At 46.8% G+C, this 13587-nt stretch overlaps 1 protein-coding gene across 2 annotated transcripts in view; it reads right to left on the bottom strand.

The window, feature by feature from the left end:
• The window catches only part of GOSR1 (golgi SNAP receptor complex member 1), a 99816-nt gene that overhangs the window by 21422 nt on the left and 64807 nt on the right, over positions 1-13587 (bottom strand). The window lies entirely within an intron of this gene.

Raw genomic sequence — 13587 nt, 5'->3', positions numbered from 1 at the left:
ACGGTCCCTTCCTTGGCCTCGTGCCATACTTCGTTGCCTCTTACTCTGCCTGGGCTTGGTGTGGCTGTTTGTAATGTACTACATTCTGCTGCCCGCCTTGAGTGACATTTCATCTCCTGAGGTTTTACTGATGGCTTTGGGCCAACTGACCCCCGATCTCCTATTGGTGCTGTTTGCAAACTCACCTATGGGGGTTATACGAGAGCTGCCACTGGGCACACACTGACCATTCCATCACCCACATCTCACCCAGGCACACCCCGCTGGCTCTGCGAACCCAGGCATTCCCAAGCCTCGACAGAGTACCGCACTTTTCCTCCCTCGCAGCCCTAGTAGCAATTTTGAGTCTCTTAGGAAGCTCTGAACCAAACCCGCTGGCACCTAGCTGAGAGAATTCCCTTGCCACCCATTTCTGTGCTCCTCATTAATATGTTTTCTTTTGCTAGGCTGGCTCAGAACCTCAGTGACAACACCACAATTCCCTGGGTACACTAGCAACATGCTTCTCTGGCTAGAAGCAATTCTTAGGATGCAGAACCATTTGACTTTTTGCTACACTACCCTGCTTTCCCCTGCTATGTTTCCCCCCATCTCCAGGCTTCAGCTCCTCTCTCCAGCGCTCTGTTAGAAACTACCAGCTTCTAGAACACAGCCCAACTCTTCTGCAACATCCCTCTTGTTTTCTGACTTTGAGTGTTTGGCACTTAGGGAGAGCTCTGGGAGTTTAAGCAAGGAGAGAGCTGAGGGACAGTAGCTTAACTGCACTCAAGCGTGTTTTGATTTCCCTTTTCACATTTCATGCAGAATAGCTTCTCGCTGAGCAATGCCTGATGCACAAGGTGTAAACTCATGCTGGCTGAGATACCCAACTGCCTCAGGCAGCCAAATACTTTGTCCAGCAACTCATCAGAAACCTTGGTTGGCCACTTAAGGGGACGGACAGACTTAACAGGACTGCACGTGGTACTTTCCCATGCAGATCCCCATAATCAGCACGTACAGTTCAGAGAATGTGCCTTTCAGGTTCATTATCTCCTTTCTGACCTGCATAACGACACTGCTGCCTCATCAGGCATCTTCCTGTCCTTTGCTCCCTGGCCCAACTCACTTGCAATTGACAAACTGCTTTTTGGGAGTGCTTAGAAATCACAACAAAAAGCCTTCTGGAATGGGAAGAAGTGACACTGAAGGAAAACTGCAGTAATGACTTACAATCCCTTGCAACCAAATACTTATTAAATAAGAATTTAAATGCTCCTTTATAATTATATAGCGCCTCTCCTCGAGGAGCGTGAAGAGCGTTACCAAAATTAACTAACCCACCCTTGACCCCCATGTGAAGTAGGTACCGGATATTGTACAGATGGCAAAATTATGGTATAGGAAAGTTAAATGACTTGCCCAAGGAGACAGACTGTAGCAGAGCTAAGAAGAGAAACTAGTTATCCTGTCTCCCAGTCCCCAAAAGACCATCCTCCCTCTCAATTTATGTATATTTTCTTGGTATGGATTTTACACACACTGCACTTTCAAAAGGGAAGGTAGAAATACCTGTCATTGCTTCCTTAACCATGAATAGTCCCCCATGGGCAGCTGCCATTTGAATGATCCTCTACAGAAGACATTCCCGTCTGACAAAGCAGACTGTGACAGAGAAAGCAGAATTAATTTGAATGCATGAGAAGGGAAGAGCTGCCTTAGAAAGAAAACTGCAGTGATAATGTGTTGCATGCATTCAAATGGGATTTGCTTTCTATCTTACCCTACATCATCAGGCTGTGAGGACGACAGCTTCCTGTCTCACTGTTAAATATAATAAAGAAAACTGAAGACACTGACGTTTCTTCAGTGATTTACTCTTCTAATTAGACACAGTGATTAGATTCTTTTACACTACTCTACACTTTAAAAGCCATCTCTTTCATTCGCGTCTTGTGCTTCGATCCAGTCAAAAGTCTCCAGAGACCATTGTTCTATTCAATCACAATCATACCATGTAACCACAATCCATGAAAGCATGGCAGTTGGGGAAGAGAACCAATACACTAATGCACCAAGCTGCGGTTAAGTGGCTTCCTTTGCTCAATATTTCCATTCACATACACTTTGTTGTCCCACCCTAAATGCCTCCTCTCCCTTCTTGGGATTTACAGATTTCAAATACCGTTACTCAGTTATGCCCCATCCTTAGTCACCATTTAGCTAAACTCTGTGTGTGTGTATCAATATATTTTTCTCAGAAATTGTCCCTTAATCATTCCTGAATTCTTTCCAGTTTCAGGATTTATCTGTTGCTGATGAGTAATGATGGTTGAACCTAAAACTGTTCAGAGTTTCCATCTGGATAAGGGCTAGAAGCGTCAGGAGAGTGGTTCTCTGGGGAAAGGTCCTGTCCTTCCTGCTAACAGTGTGGCCAGGAGAATACCCTGGGCATGGTGCAGGGGTTTGACTGGGGTTCAGTACGAGTTTGTGCTTAACGAGAAGCATCCCTGGATGCATGCGGTAGCATAGAAGCAGGTTCCCTAGTACTATCTAGTGAGGGGTTTGCTCCTCTCTGCTCTGCAGCATGATGCTTCTGCATCTGCAGCCCAGAACTGTATGGCCATTTCTGCCACTCTCTCTCATGGCAAGCTGTTATCCAGTTCGCTGTTTGCTCTCACTCATGGGTCATTTAGCATTTCCATTTTCCTCCTTCCATCCTCCCATTGGATCTTTGTTTTGGAGCGGTTCCCCCTTCCCCCGACATGCTAGCTTGCATTTGTTCAGGAAGAATCTCATTTTCAACCCCTATTTCTCACTCTTTTCCTGCCCTGACTCATGTTACAATAGTGCGTGATGGCATCATGCCCAAGACATGGCACCGAATGCCGTAACTAAGACCCTCCTAAGTATACTTCCTCTTTCCCTTAATATCTGCATCACCAAGTATGGCCGCAGGGAATTACAAGGACCTACATATTTTGAGGACTTAACAAAACAACAATGGGAAAAACCCAAAATATTTTCAGGTGTGCTGAGATATACTGCTGCTGATTGAGGAATTATCTAGTTTGATAGCGCGTTCTCATACAATCCACTTTGTTCTCTGCATCCAACCACCGACTCACTAGTTCCATTGAGTTCACATAACAGAGGAAGATGATCACAAACTAGGTAGATTTGCCCCCTACACACCCACCCTTATGACTCTGTTCTTTGTTAACTTGCTGCTGCCACAACCCAAGCACACACAGCTGGCACAGTCACAGGGCTATGAAATCCTCAGGGTTTGGTCTGGTCTTTAATTTCGCACTCAAAATTCAAACCCAGCCTACATTAAGAGAAGCTCCCTGCTCCAGACATGGTTGCTTGAATCCACATGAAACCCAGGGGGTAGAGGCAGAAGAGCCGAATGGTTTCATAGAATCATAGATGATTAGGGTTGGAAGGGTCCTCAGCAGGTCATCTAGTCCAACCCCCTGCTCAAAGCAGGACCATGCCCCAGACAGATTTTTACCCCAGTTCCCTAAATGGTCCCCTCAAGGACTGAACTCACAACCCTGGGGTTAGCAGGCCTGGGATGCTGGTCCTAGGGATGCTAAGAGGAAGGTACTAGCTCACTGTGAGGTCCAGTGCCACTGAGCAGAGAAGCAATTTTGGTTTTATGTCAGTGTGCTGTCAGGCCCCTTCACGGACAGGGCAGCCTGGTTCCAGTTACCTGCTCACTGTGTTTCACGGACAGATGCTGCAGGACAGGCTAAATGGATTGTAGCACAAACAGAGGGAAGAAAGAGACAAAATACCCTATGTGAAATTTGGCCCTGTGAAAATGGAAGAGCCCCAGTGACTGGGTTAGCGAGTCCAGCCCTAGTGCTGCAGTTTCAGATGCCTGGCAAGGAGAGAGCGGGATTCCACATCTAATTATGGTCTGCTGGCCGGGATCTGAATTCAGGACTTTATACCCCCAGATCCACAGCAGCTTCCTCACTGATGTCACTGGGAAGTTTGCATGAAGATCACAGCCTTCATGTGATGAATTATTTACATTCCCTTAGCGTCTCATTCACCGTCACTCCAGGGGGAGGGGAAGATCTGCTGCCCCCGTTAGGCCACTGCTTTCTGCTCTGTGCTTTAATTTCTTCCCATCTATCCTCTCTCTGCTTTGTTCTCTCCTCCCTGCCTGTGCAAGTCTGCTCCGGTCCTCCCTTTGCAGTTCCATGCCTGCCTCAATTCCAAGTCCCATGACCTTCACTCCCACTTTCCTGTTCCAGCCACTAAACTGCCCAGCAACAGAACACATCATGTTGACAACAAAGTGTCATCACTGGGCTTTACATTGATGCTCCAAAGAGATTAACAGGGCACAGGGGAGTTCATGCCTCAGAGACATTGGTTTCAGGCTGTCTGCAGACTCAGGCAGATATTGCATCAGGTACCCTTCCAAATGTGAATTGAGTTTCTCTGTGCAGCCAGGAGGGCTAGAAACTTACTTGTTTCCGAAAATTAAATCTTAGATTCTGCATAATCTGAGTATGTGAGGCCACCTGCATGAATACACAGGTGGGCTCAATTTGGGCCATATATTTGGCATCTTTGCCTTAGTCTATGTAAGTTGGTCCTTACAGCGTTATGGAACCAGTCATGGCTCAATAATTATGGCTGAAATCCGCAATCTTGCTTTAAGCCCATTTTTTACAAATATACTTGTTTGTTAAAAACACAACCAAGTTTAGCCTGAAAATTCACATGCTTGGCTTCAAGCCAAGGCAGAAAAACCTTTTCAAAAAGTTGTAGCAAGCTTTTTTTTTTTAAATAATTTTTAATTGGCTGGTAATGAAAATCATGTATTTATATACATAATCATGACAAAGAACTTGAGAAACGGAAAACACAGTTCACCATGCCAATCTGATATCCCTTCTGAGCAGGGACCCTCTGTTTCAGGCCTTTTTACATGAAGACAAAACCCAGATCCTTTACAATGAAGCTCAGGGTGTATTCCCCATTGTCACACTCCCAGGTTCATCCTGCTCTGAAGCCAAACTGTCTGGATCATGCTTTGTACCGGTTTACAGACTGATCCTTACAAATAGCCTTGATGCATCTGGAATTCCAGCTTGGAGCTCCTTTTGGCTGATGTTTCCTTTTCTGTCGGATGCCGTGATGTATCTTATACACTTTCCTTTGTGTTTCTTGGCATGAGAACAAACAATAAAATGTAACATGCATGGTCAAACGCGAGTGTGCTTGTTCTGTCTCAATGAGAAAAGAGCCAGTGGGTACCGACTTGGAAAGAAAGCTGCGAACCCGGACTTTAGTCCTTGTACCTGGTGATAAAGACATTGCAGGCAGAAGGGAGGAGAATGGAAAGGTAGAGCTGATGGAGAAAAGAAATAGTCAGAAAGGTCCATCCAGGCTAGTATTCTGCCTGTAGAAGTAGCCAACACCCAGTGTTTCTGTGGAAGACCCGACAGATCTAGCCAGCTGTGTAATGCTGTACTTCTGCTGAGGGTGCATGGACAGCAGAGAGAAGCACTCCTGACTGCAGCTCAGGAAGCCACACTAGCTAGTGGTAAACCAGGGAACTGGGAGTCAGGAAGCCGAGGGTCTAATTCCTAACTCTACTATGTGGCTGTGTGACCTTGAGCAAGCCTCTCCCAGTCTGGCCTTCAGCTTGTCCTGTAAAATGGGAAGAACGTGCTCACTTCCCAAGTGCACAGGGAGGATAAAGAAGGGGTATTCATTGCACTATGCCCCATAGCAGAATGTTAGCAGGAGAGAAAGACATGGGAAGGCAGCGTGCAAAGAGGGTCAGGGGATTAAGTAGCTTTTACTCAGTAACTCAGATCTCTCCTTTTGGGAGTGGGTGTCGAGAAACTTGCCCTGGAGATACATTTGGAAGGCAGGCAGGGAACGGAGACATCACATAGACTAACCCAGCACAGAGAGAGGGGAAAGCAGCTCTGGGAGGCCCACGCTGGTGCTAGACCCCTGCAGTTGCGTTAGCACAGCATGCAGAGGGTTCCCTGTCACATCTCTGGGCTCGGAGTGCGAGCAGAGACTGCATTGGTCTAAACAGCTGGGAGATCAGCTTAATAAAAGCAAAAAATGAAACCGTGCAGCAGAGGTAGCTGGAAAGGAGCTGCTGGGCCACCTCGCCCGCACCTCCCTAGAAGTGACACCATCTGTTCCTGAACCTGCTGGGAGAAGAGACTGAACCAGAAGCAGGTGGGTGGTGGTTTTAAATAACTTTGGACTCCTGTGATAGACAGATAGAGGCTAGGACTCTTCAGCTTAGAAGAGAGGAGACCAAGGGGGGATATGATAGAGGTATATACAATCATGAGTGATGTGGAGAAAGTGGATAAGGAAAAGTTATTTACTTATTCCCATAATACAAGAACTAGGGGCACCAAATGAAATTAATGGGCAGCAGGTTTAAAACAAATAAAAGGAAGTTCTTCACGCAGCGCACAGTCAACTTGTGGAACTCCTTGCCTGAGGAGGTTGTGAAGGCTGGGACTATAACAGCATTTAAAAGAGAACTGGATAAATTCATGGAGGTTAAGTCCATAAATGGCTATTAGCCAGGATGGGTAAGGAATGGTGTCTCTAGCCTTTGTCTGTCAGAGGATGGAGATGGATGGCAGGAGAGAGATCACTTGATCATTGACTGTTAGGTTCCCTCCCTCTGGGGCACCTGGCATTGGCCACTGTCAGTAGACAGATACTGGGCTAGATGGACCTTTGGTCTGAGCCGGTACGGCTGTTTTTATGTTCTTACTACTTCACATTTATACAACGTTTCCCAGGGGACAGTAAGAACCTGATTCCCACTTTAGAGATGGGGAAACTGACCTGCTGTGGCAGGTCAGGAGGAGAATTCATTGTTCCTTATTCCTTGCCCTATCCTCAGGATCATCCTTCTTCCCAGTAACCAGGGACCTTTTCCTTTTAAACCTCTTCTGCATAGTGAAAGCATTGCTACTTTATTGTTACTTTCCCCTGTGTCCGGTCTGACCTGACACCAGGAACACAGCTGCCAATTTCTCACTCTCCTGTTCTCCATCACATTTAGACAGGAACAGATTAACACCACTTGAATATTCAATGCCAGGATGATGGCTTAAAGAATCATACACCAAGGAGGCAGAACATCCTTTGCAATACTTGGCTGAAGGAAGAGTGAAGAAGCCCAAAACAACACAGGTCAGTGTGACAGCCCTGAAGAGGAGAGGAGGCCGAACAACGAGGTCACTTGGGAAATGGGTTTGGTGACGGGGCCTGCCCTGGCTGAGCCAGGCTGGCAATGCTGCTTTTCCTGTTAGCACAATGTTGGCAGTCAGTAGGAACGGGGCTCTGAACCATACTAGGTTTTGTTGCACTGAAGCTCAATATTGCAATGCATGAACTAAGGAGAAGACAAAATATTTAAAGCCTGAACTAATTCTAAGCTCTGCTCTTGCTGCTCTGTCACACGCACCAACACCTACAGATTCTGGGGCTGACTAGTGATTTTGGGTGCCCAACTTAGGAAGCTGTAAAGGGGCTCGATTTTCAGTGAGCACTGAGCACTCACCCACTGAAAACCAGGTCCATTTAAGGTTTCTCAAGCTGGGCAGCCATTACCACCTAGTCACTCTCAAAAACGTTGGTTCGCAGCAGGGTCTTCTCAAGCAGTCAGATTAGCTGCTGTTGAATGGTTCGGCTCGTTCTGTGCACCGAGGCCTCAGTGGAGTTTACTCCTGTCTGATGCCACAGCTGTTTAAGGTTACTGGCCTATATTAGAGTAACGTTATCAACAATCTGCCTCTGCAGTCTGTCTCTCTCTTGCACCCAAATTCCTTCACCTCAGCTAAATACGAATGTCTGCCTCTGGCTGAGTCGATGGTGCCTTCTTTGAGCAAATGGAAATGCATTTCCGAGCCCCACCTAGCCCAGCTGGGGAGAGGATCTTGCTAAGACAGAGAGGAACTAAGGTTTCTGCCCAGCAGAGTCCTCACCCTGTGGCTGCCTAGCACTTTATCTCAGGAAAGATTTGACTGAAGAGAGCATCTGGCCAGCCTCCCACCTCTCCCAGCTTCCTGGAGAAGGTCCCACTTCTCCCACAACAGAGTAACTGACAGTGCTTGGGGAGGAGGTGCCACTGCCGACAGAAAGCACTACAAAAGGTCAGAGCACACCCCCCACTATGCATTCCCTCCTCCTGGGGGTGACCCCCCTTCCCAACATCAAGGTGAGTGGGTGTCACCTCCAGCTGCCTTGAGGCAACGTATCTACTTCAGATCCACATCGGAGTAACAGCACTGAAGGAACAGAAAACAACCACTTCAACTTAATTCTATGCAACATCAGCATTGACATCGGGAAAACTCTTCCAGCTGATGGTGAGAGTCAGCAATGGGAGTACATAATGAGATGACTGGGGCACAGATTGGCAGATGGAACACCCCGTGAAGAGACAATGACTACAGAAGGAGCAGCCGTGACAACTCCCCACACCCAAACAGCTAGGTGTTTCACCTTCCCTGAAGCACTGGCACCAGCTCACTGCTGGAGCCGCAATCTCAGGTTGGTTGGACCAGGGCTGCACCACTCCCGGCAGCTCACCAAACAAAGGAATCTGCAGTATGCAATATTTTAAGCCAAGTCTGCAAGCACTGCTATGAAACTGAGACTCAGCAACTTATCCTTCCAAGTACTGGCCGCGCTGGTTTCATTTGGGATGCTGTTCAGTCTATGGTGATTGGATAGTATGAGTGTCATAAACAGATAAGTAAGAGTTAATAGAACCGAAGTACTTTATATCTCTTTTGCCTGTAAAGGGTTAACAAGATCAGTGAGCCTGGCTGTCACCTGACCAGAGGACCAATCAGGGGACAGGATACTTTCAAATCTTGAGGGAGGGAAGTTTGTGTGTGTGCTGTTAGTTTTTGGTTGTTGTTCACTTTGGGGGCTCAGAGGGACCAGACGTGCAACCAGGTTTCTCTCCAATCTCTCCAATACAGGCTCTTATAAGTTCAGAATAGTGAGTACTAGGTAGATAAAGCGAGTTAGGCTTATGGTTGTTTTCTTTATTTGCAAATGTGTATTTGTCTGGAAGGAGTTCAAATTTGTATTTTGCTGAAAGGATTTTAATTTGTACTTGTATACTTAGGCTGGGAGAGTATTCCCAGTGTCTATAGCTGAAAGACCCTGTACCTATTCCATTTTAAATTTACAAAGATAATTTTTACTATTTCTCTCTCTTTAATTAAAAGTTTCTTGTTTAAGAACCTGATTATTTTTTTATTCTGGTGTGAGACCCCAGGGGACGGGGTCTGGATTCACCAGGGAATTGGTGGGGAGAAAGGAGGGAAGGGGGAGAGAGAGGCTAATTTCTCTCTGTGTTAGGATTACTGTCTCTCTCAGGGAGAGTCTGGGAGGGGGGAAGGTGAATTTTCCTCTCTGTTTTAAGATTCAAGGAGTTTGAATCACAGTGATCTTCCAAGGTAACCCAGGGAGGGGAAGCCTGGGAGAGGCAATGGTGAGGGAAAGGGTTTACTTTCCTTGTGTTAATATCCAGAGGGTCTGGGTCTTGGGGGTCCCCAGGCAAGGTTTTGTGGGGACCAGAGTGTACCAGGCACTGGAATTCCTGGTTGGTGGCAGCGCTACAGGTTCTAAGCTGGTAATTGAGCTTAGAGGAATTCATGCTGGTACCCATCTTTTGGACGCTAAGGTTCAGAGTGGGGAATTATACCATGACAATGAGAGAAAGATGGAGAGTGAGTGTCCAGGACTCCTCTTTGCTCTGATGCCCCCATCCAAATCCCTCGATGCCTTGGGTTGTGCATGCTACGACAAGCCAGTTACTTCAACAGCAACGTTACATTAAAGAGTTATTTCCTTGTTAGGAAGGTGAATTGTCATTTCTCTTCTTGGAAAAAAAAATAGGATGCTCGAAGCAGCAGAAGCAATTAGATTAAATCATCGTGAACTCTCCTGGAAAGTGCAACTCTGCTATCCATGTGCTGGGAATCTCCTCTTTCTGTAGAAGCAACAACAGAGGAGTAGCAGCAGCTATGTTGACAAGTAACCTCATTAGAGGAAATATCCAGAGGCCGAAGTTAAAATTACGTATGGCACCAAGTCTGTGCTAATGCCTTCTATCGAGTTTAAAATGGAAGATTATATACATTAAAGATGGAAAAGATACATTAACCTTAATCTAATCCATCCCCAGCTAGTGCAGGACTCTCCCTACAGTATATTTCCCTTGTCAAGCCAAGATACCAATGATATAGACGTCTGCCTACTCCCTCGAGAGACTGTTTTAAGAACTCTAATTTAGCAAACCTTTCTATTGGACCTGATTAAAATGTCAATTATTTCTTGTGGGAAATTTTAGAAAAACATATATTTGTTTTTTAAGTATGCAAAAAATAGAATTTTTAAATGGAAAACCAAAACGGTTCAGTTTTTGAGAATCATTTTTGGTAAAAATGTTCAAAAACTCCAAAATTTTATTTCCTTTACTAAAAACCAAACTTTTCCCTCCACACCTCCAAAGAAAATTTTGGTCTCCATTTTTTCATTCAAAAAATGGAAAACTTTGACCAAAACGTAAGTTTCCTGTGAAAGCTTTTCTTTTGGTCAAAAAACCATTTTTTATCCAAAGTGCCTTCAATGGCTCTGGGTTTTTATATTAATACATTGATCTAACGGATGAAGATTTCAAGCAATTCCAATGAGCAGCAGCCTGTTTAATTAAAAATGTCTAGAAAATGTATGTGTTACACACCGAGCACAGAGAACATCTCTTCAAATTCACCAAGTAAGTTGGTATGATTAGAACTGGCTGGTCCTACTGTTCACATGATGTCACCTCTATAGAATGGCACGTTCCTGCTTGTGCTTTCACAAAGACTACCCAAAAAATGCAAAGGCTCCAGGAGTGACTAGGAAGGAGTATGCTACTGCCCCAAACTCAAGAACCGTAGGACTTCCTGTATCGACAAACTGGACTTCTCAGGAAGGCCTGTTGCCCCAAGCAAAATATTTCTTTACACGCTATCCAAACCACTGAACAAACCTTGTTAAATGCATAATGTTGGTTGCCATGTGGGAGAGGCAGGTTGATTCTTAGCCTGTTACCTTGCCTGCTGGGTTGGTGGGTACAGCACAGACAGTACCAGTCCCTGGGTAGGCAAGGAGCGAAGGCAGCATATCACTCAGTGAGCGCTCAGCTGATGAGGTTCCCCAGGGCATCCTTTCGAATGTTCCTCGTGCAGTCTGAGAAAATGAGGTATCCTCGGGGGTACAAGGACCTAGAGGAACATCCTGAAAAAAATCAGTCACCTTACTCTGGACTGCAGCAGCAGAGCCAGGAGGAGACTCTACTGCTCTGGTCTCCTAGTGCTGTTCCCTATCCCAGGGACTATTCCTCTTCCCTGTTACCAGGGGCTGATTTGGAACATGTGCTGCATAATGAAGGAGTATTGCTCCATTCCCCTACTGTTCCACCTGCAATACTTCCGTGAGGAGTGTTACTCTCCCGAGGCTCCTAAGACGTGGGCTCTTCGGAGTCCTGAATCCCAAGAGGTCATCCCTCTCTGCCTTGGTGCAGGGCTAGTTCCCATGTTGACATTTCGCCAAAAGCTTCTCCCCACCCAGAGACCACAGGACATTTACACAAAGGGCCTTTGGGGGCTGCCACCAGCAGCAATGCATCATAAAGCCCCGGGTGTCTCAGGCCAATCTTTAACCTACCTTCGATCCTCTCCCTGTGTCTCAGGCCAATCTTTAACCTACCTTCGATCCTCTCCCTATGTCACTCACATGGACTTCACTCCCACCAAAGTCGGCATTCGAGGAGGAGCAGGAGAGAAGTAGTTAATGCTTCTACAATCGGGGAGAAAGATGTCACAATGGAGAAGACTCAAGGAGCACGTAGTGTGAGAATCCCCCTGCCCAGAGTGTTAACTGGCAGCATCAGCGAAACGTCACAGACAGCTGGGCAGAGGTAGAACATTAGGCTGGCAAAGACTGAAGCCGCCAGCCACTACCCAGATGCTGCACTAAAGGGATGGGAGTGCCAAGTGCTCTAGCCTCGTGTATTATTAATATGCCAACCTGATGTGCCCATGAATAATAGATCCATGAGGAAATGGCAAGGGGGTTACATCTAATTTCCATAGCTGAGATCGTTTCAACCATACATTTTATGCACTTCTTAACATTCGTCTTTGCTTAATGAATTTGCCTCAATTCCAGTTCACAGGGGCAGGTGGAGGGAGAAACTCAAGTCAAGGAGAGGAGAAATTCAAGTCAACTCTGCCACTGCCACGTGCCAGGCTCTGGGAGCCCAAAGTAAATTTGGAGGCTGAACACAAGACACTCAAGCCTTTTCTATAGCAGAGAATTGCACCGATGGGAGTGACCCAGATGCCAAGTGTCTGCAGAGCCTCTGGAGCATGGCACCTATCCCACAATGACCAGCACAGCTCCCTGGAGCAGGTGCATCATGGCTATAGTATGCAATGGCTGTTAGTTGCTTCTGTTCACTTCTTTGGTTTGTTTTAATGGCAGCTTCAAACGGTTCTGTCCTGTACAAGGAGCTGTGCATGCACCACAATGGGCAGGGACTGTGCCCTGCTACACCCCCATTCTGCAGACGCCATGGCACCCCCATTCTAAGTGCTGCCTCTGGCACTCTCAGGCCTGCCAGCAACCAGCAAGTGAGCAAGCCACGGGCCTGGTGATGGAACCAGCGTTCTGAGCTGTGGAAGTGGACACTGAAGTGTGGGCACAGGAGAGCTGTGGGATTGCAGCGGGAGGAAGAATTGCATCACTGCAATTGCGGTGAAAGGATGCTGTTGAGGAGCTGTCCTGAAGCCAGGCCATGCTATTCCTAAGCCTGTTACACCCCATTCCACACACACTCAGATGCATGTTGCCTAGCCAGCAGAACGCTGGGCCACCTCTTGCTCTGTGCTGGTGAACAAGTGCCAGGCTGACAGCCCTGCAGCACCAAACCCTCTGTTCACAGAACAGAGGCAGTGGGAAGAGAAGCATCCCCCATGCTGCTCCAGCATGAGCTGCACAGTGGCAGGAGTGGGGGGACAGGGGGAGAGTTTCCAGGCGAAGGACCAGTTCAAATGCTTGCATTAAATGCAGAGGTTGCTAGCAAGGGGGCCAGACTGGGATTTGTGTGGAGGATCCATATCTGCTAGTATTTGGACCAAGCCCACCAGCTCATTTCACATAGGTCCAATGGTAAGAACAGAACGGAGGTGAACGGAATCTGAAAAGGTGACCTCCTATTCCATTCCCAGTGCCCAAACTGGCCTGCCCCTTTCAAGGTGACCTGAAAATGTGTATTTTTTCCTCTTTGCATCACCAGTCACCAAGTGCAGTTGCTACGTTCGCCTGAAGGTTTCTAGTTTGAAGCTGTCAATGTCCCCCAGGAATATAAGAGAGCTGTGCAACGGCTCAGAAATCCTCCCAGCATGGTCACTGGGCTGGAAGCACGGCTGACCTTTCTTGGTGCAGCCTAAGCACTTCCACCAAGTCTCATGCAAGTTTGCTCCTGAACAGAACACCTGCCACATAACCTTCAGTAAAGGGATG

The sequence above is a fragment of the Gopherus evgoodei genome, chromosome 17 (assembly GCF_007399415.2).
Source record: "Gopherus evgoodei ecotype Sinaloan lineage chromosome 17, rGopEvg1_v1.p, whole genome shotgun sequence".
NCBI classification, from domain to species: domain Eukaryota; kingdom Metazoa; phylum Chordata; order Testudines; family Testudinidae; genus Gopherus; species Gopherus evgoodei.
Note: the sequence above shows the minus strand (reverse complement) of the source record. Positions and strands in the feature narration are given on the sequence as shown.